The sequence below is a fragment of the Hibiscus syriacus genome, unplaced genomic scaffold (genome assembly GCF_006381635.1).
Source record: "Hibiscus syriacus cultivar Baekdansim isolate YM2019G1 unplaced genomic scaffold, ASM638163v2 tig00112503_pilon, whole genome shotgun sequence".
Lineage (NCBI taxonomy): Eukaryota > Viridiplantae > Streptophyta > Magnoliopsida > Malvales > Malvaceae > Hibiscus > Hibiscus syriacus.
Genome location: NW_024063349.1, coordinates 2,259,643 through 2,265,787, shown reverse-complemented (window position 1 = coordinate 2,265,787; position 6,145 = coordinate 2,259,643). Strand labels below are relative to the sequence as shown.

The window sequence follows — 6,145 nt, the reverse complement described above, 5'->3', positions numbered from 1 at the left end:
TATTTTTGTCCTAGTAGTAGATCTAATTTATAATTTTTCGTCCTTATGATATCTTTGCATCAATTTAGCCCTTAAAATTTTTTAATTGCACCATCCTATTCCGTTGACCGTTTTGACTAACATAATCGTTAGTCTTCTGCGTATATGGACGTCAATAATTTTCACGTCAGCCAATATTACTAACGTGGCATATATTAAAAAGTAAATAATAAAATATTTAAAATATTTATTAACATAGTATTTCTCTATAAATCAACAATTTAATATTTTAAATATTTTATTTTTAAGTAAATGTCACGTCATCATCAAGCCACATAATTAATATTGGTTAACATAGAAATTGTTGGCATCCATAGACGTATAAGATTAACGGTTCTATTAGTCAACATGGTCAAAGATATATGATGATGCGATTAAACAACTTTGAGGGCTAAATTGATGTGAAAATACTATAAGAGAGAAAATGATAAATTGAGTCTACTACATGACAAAAATAACCTTTAAACCTAATTTTAATTAGTAGTGATTAAACGATAGACTATATTTATCTTTTTATAAACACATATTAATATGAAACATAAGTCTCAAATAAAAGAGCACATTTAAAATTGATATGTAGTTGCGAAAGTCTAAAAAACGACAATATAATTTAAGACTGAAAATGATAGAAATCGGACGCTAACTAAAAATGTTATTAAAATCATAACATTATAGGTTGAACAATTCCTACCTAAAGGGAAGGGGAAGGAAAATTTTGTTCCTAATGAGTATTAAACCTACAAACTAGGGGAGAAAGGGTGTCAACTGAGAGCTTTTAATCATCTGCTCTATAGATTGTTGACGATGTAATATTTTAGATTGTGTCTAACCTTAAATGTTATTCTTTTATAATATTTATGGTTGCACCTGATTTCTACTGTTTTTCTAGCCTTAAATTTTAGATTGTACCGCATAACTACTTTGTAGAGTTACAAATTAAGTCAAATATTTAAAGTAAATTACTCCATATCAAATCCAGTTACGTTGAGTTTCTTATTGATGATGGTTGAATTCAATACATTAAATGATTGAACAATTAGGAGTTAACATTGAAAATATATTATACAATTGACAAGAAAAGACATATTTTTACAAAATTATTTCAATAATTATATATTCAACTAGACTCATAATCAACTCAACTCGAAATATCCCGAAAATCTAAACGTTAATTCGACCCAAAACAGATTGATTTGATATCGATTCGATACTAACTTGAATCGACAATGGCTCAATGTGATATCGAACTCGACCTGAATTATCTTAGATCAAATTAAACTTAAACTAGATTGAAATCAACTCAAATTAAATCTATATCAAATATAGTCCATATTTAAAATGATATACCTAAATTAACTTGATCCAAATTTGATTCGAGTGATCCAATTATCACCTCTAAATAAATTCATTTATTATTTAAGTCAAATGTTTAAATTTGACTAAATCAAGTTTTTTTTTCAGAATTAAATTTGTAATAATTTACGGCCATAGATATCTGATTTGTCCTAAAACGGAGGAAGTGGGGAAAAAAGTAATCGGAAGATAGCGCTGCCCATTGTTTAACCAAAAATGTATGTCCCTTTTTTCCCATATGTATGGGGTAAGGGGAGGTAAGATAGTAGGCTGATCCCAACACCAGGTTGAGAGCAGTTTCCGTAGGAGACCTCCGAATTATGAAATGCCCTCCGTGAGACTCGATCCCACGACCTCAAGGCTAATAACCTTGTGCTCTACTATTTTTTAAAATGGTGTCTGCCTCATCCTTATCGTTTGTTTTCCAACTCATCTCGCTACAAGTCGACAACCGCAATTTCTCTCAACTTGGCCTGCCGTTTGTTCACATTCTTTTAGATACTTTCAAGAATGGATTTGAAAACTCGGTTGGTTGTTGGGTATTATTTCAAAACACTACGTTTGGTATCTTAATTATCATTCGATATTTGTCGGTAAAGAAAATGAAAGAGTGCTGCTGAGGAATTTTAGAAAATCATCCAACTTATTTTATGATGTCTTTACCTTTTCTTTTCAACTATAAAAACAAGGCATTTCCTTCATTTGTTAATCATACCTCATATAGCATCATTATCTCTTTTCTTAAAATTTTATATTTTCTTTCAAAGGTTCTTTCAGATTAATTTTTGTTGTTAATCTATTGCTATAATTGTAGTTGGATCGTTTAAGAGACCTGTAATTATGCATACATGCTCTGCAGCTTGTCCGGCAAGTTACAAGCCCGCATGAAGCATCGATAGTACGTTGCATTGTACATAATTCAACTGTTGTTGACAGAAAAAGGGGATTTTGGGAAGACATGGAAGGTAACATTGGTTATTTTACTTCTGCGGATTTATCTTAACTTGCTCATTTTGATAACAAAATATTGATTAGGAATATTGTAAGTGATTCATCATTTCTAATTTGAAAATAAAGTCGCGACTAAATTTTTTATAGAGAACAATGAACCGAAGATAATAGATATATAAGACCGAGGAAAAGAAAAGATAATTCAAAACCCCTTTCTCCAGCTATGCATTGTGATTTATATATTAACTCTTACTGTTAATGTTAAACCTATGATTATGATGGTTATTCATAAAACTATTAGGACTCATAGATATTATTGTCTGATAATATATTTAATTTTGATAAATCAATCGAGTTGGTTAATGATCATATCAAGAGACTATAACCGTTAAAAGGATCTCAACCGCTGAATGCTTCTTAAAACTTGTAATACTAAGAAACTGTAGTCATCTAATAGATATCGTACTCCGAAAATAATAATATTCTTGAATATATTCATATTTCAAATTAGACCGTTCAACATTGTAGACACCCATTTTCTTAAAAGATAGAACTAGCAAGAGTTCATCTCCTAAGAAGACTCTTCCACCACCATATCTTTTAAAGCAACAACCACACCAACAAACGTTCAACAACCAAGCAAAGAGTCTAGTTGCATTAGGATTCCATTGTTAATAGGATTATAAAAATAGTTAGTTTTTTTCACTATAAATACATGTAATCCTCCCCGTTTGTAAACACACGGATTTACATACAAGATACAGAGGAAAGCACGAAAAATACAAGGCAAAGCTATTGTAAACGATTCAAAAAGGAAATAAAAGGTAGCATCTTTTTTTACATTGATTCTTTCATTTCTCGCATGTGCATGTTATTTTTCTTGAGATTTGGTTTGAATAACTCAAAGCGTGGGTTGCGCCAATGACCAAAAAGGGGTGGGGTTTCAAGTTTCAAACTTAGATCTACTCCCGAGGCATGTTCATTTTTAAAGTATTTAATATTCTCCCTAAGTCAATCTTAATCTTTAATTTACCTTGAAATTTACCCCTTAATTTTACTTTTATATAATTTCGTCCTCTATATATATATTTTTTAATTATTTATTTATTTATTTACTATATTCCTTTTTTTATTTATATATATATTTTTATATATCTTATATATATATATATATATATATATATATATATATATATATATATATATATGTATGTATGTATATGTATATGTATAGTATAGATTTTTTTTTCCATTTACTATGTATGTATTTTTTCTTAATATATATTTTACTTTTTATATATATATTTTCTTAATATCTATTTTTGTTTTTATTTATTTATATATTATATTTTTACTTTATTTTATTTTTTCTATTATTTTTTTCTTAATATCATGTATATCTTTATTTTATTTGTTTACTTATATTATATATTTATTATTTTTTGTTTTAGTAAATAATACTTTATATGTACACATTATTTTTATTTCTTTTTAATTTCTTTTACCTTTTTATTTTTTTACTCCATTAATATATTCCCTTTATCTGTGCTTTGTTTTTTTAACATTTTATTCATTTTGTTTATTTTTTTTTTATTTTTTATGTGTTCTGTTATTTTCTATTTTTTCTTGTTTTATTTATTATTCTCACGTTTGCACACTTGCTATCCTAATTTGATTTTATACTCCGCTACGAGTCAAACGTTTTTTTATCTTTTAAGGGTATTCAAATCAATCAATTGTAAGTAATTTGAATCGTGTCTATTAAATTTTAATTTTAATTTCAAATTTTCGCAACTAACTCAACCGGCAAATTAATTGGTACCGAAAGGGCGATTCAAGGGTGCTAATCCTTCCTTGACCGTAACCGACTCCCGAACCCGATACATTTCTGGTAAAAACGCAGATCATGTAAGATGGTGTCCGACCCACCTAAATTCGTTTTAAAATGGTCGACGGCGACTCCAATCCATATTTTTTAAGTCAAAACCTAATTCCGGAGCCCAACCGAAAGACGGTTACGACAAACATCTCCGATAATTGTTTTATTATGATAATTTGTATTGTATATTTATTTGAGTTATTATAACATTATTATATATTATAAGACAATTTTTGTAGAAATATATATTATAAATTATTGATTTATGCCAAAAGACTAGCATTTTATAACAATCATAATTGGCCGCAGCCAGCATAGATAAACACCAATAATTAAAAACAAAGTCTGCACCGAATTCCGACTTTATGTTTTTTTCTTCATTTTCCACCCCCAAGAAAGAAAGAGTAAAAAGTTGAAAGGAAAAAAAAGGAGCATTTTTTACAAGAAAATAAAAAGACTAAAAGGGACATGTAAAATAAAATAGATTTTTTTTAGAAAACTTATTAGGATGAAAATATTTTTATCCAGCCTAATCGGGTTCTCATCATGGTGGGACCACACGTGTCGCGATCTAAAAGAGTTGGATCCAATTTTTCATTCGTCGAAAGCCAACGGATCCAATGGCTTATTCCATTTTCTTCTTATATCTTCTCGAGCTTATATGCTCTCTGACTACGGGATTAGCGCGTGCAATCTCCTCTCTGCCCACTGTTTTGAAATCGAACGTACACCCGTGATTCTCTGGATACCTGTGCGATCCGCAAAACGTAGTCCCGCATTTGCACCTGAACCCGGTCAACCCGACCCGTTTCCTGCAAACCATGCACCGATTTGGTTGCTGTTGCTGCGGCCGCTGCTCAGCTGCCAGGAAATTCGACAGTCGGAGCAGGCGACTCTCCGATGACTTCGGGGACAGTGAATAGTGGAACCTGAGAAACGGATTCGACAACCGTTGACGAAGACCAGGGGAGGAAGAAGAGATGATTTGATGGAAGCAGCTCCTTGGTGTTCTTTGAGACGAAAATCTCTATAACATTTAGAGCAAAGATTCATCGTCGCCGGACTTCCGAAAAAGCCGCAGTTGTTGACGCAAAGACGGTGGCCTTCCGGCGTTTGGCATTTATGCTCCTCCGCCATCTTTTTTCTTTCAAATCTCTCGATCAATTAAATTCTTGTGAAGTTTAATATACTTAAGATCGAACCTGCAAGATCTAAAACAGAAATTATCAAAAAAACGAAAAAGAGAGAGAGAATCAAACTTTGGCAACATCAAAACGCAAATTAAAATTGAAGAAAGAAGAAAGAAAGAAAGAAAGAAAGAAATACCTGGAAAGGAAAAGATGGGAAGGAAAGAATTATCAGAAAGAAGCGTTAAGAGCGATAATATTAAAGGAGAGAGGGAAGAAGAAGCAACGTCGAAATGGAACAAAGAAAAATACTTATTTTATAGATTATGAATTTGATTCTGATTTGATATCTATTTTTGTTTTAATTTATACCAAATAATAACATAATCAATAATTTCACGCGCGTACTGCTCCTAACCTAAGTCTTACCTAATCTTTAACACGTGGCATTTAATACGTGATTACTTCATATTGGTTTTAGGGCTGAAAAATAAAATCCTTAAACCAACATAAATCCAAACTATATACTTTTCGAATTACTTAAATTACTTTTTATTGAAACATGTATTTAATTTATTATGCACGAAATCCAGTGACGTCGATGATAAATGAATTATTGTTATTATTTAAGGTATCGGGTTCAAGCACCATGAATAGTAGGGGTACGAGCGATCAATGTCAAAAGATAAGAGTTATTTTTGAACATATCATATCTTGTAATTACCTTAAATTATTAAAAAAAATTATTATTTATAACTTTTTCGATTCATTTCATCATCATAATTGTTTAAATTAA

General features: G+C 30.3%; 1 pseudogene; it reads right to left on the bottom strand.

Annotated features, from left to right (window-relative positions):
- Positions 1-4,671: 4,671 nt before the first annotated feature.
- On the bottom strand, positions 4,672-5,680 carry LOC120180849 (annotated as a pseudogene).
- Between the last annotated feature and the right edge of the window lie 465 nt (positions 5,681-6,145).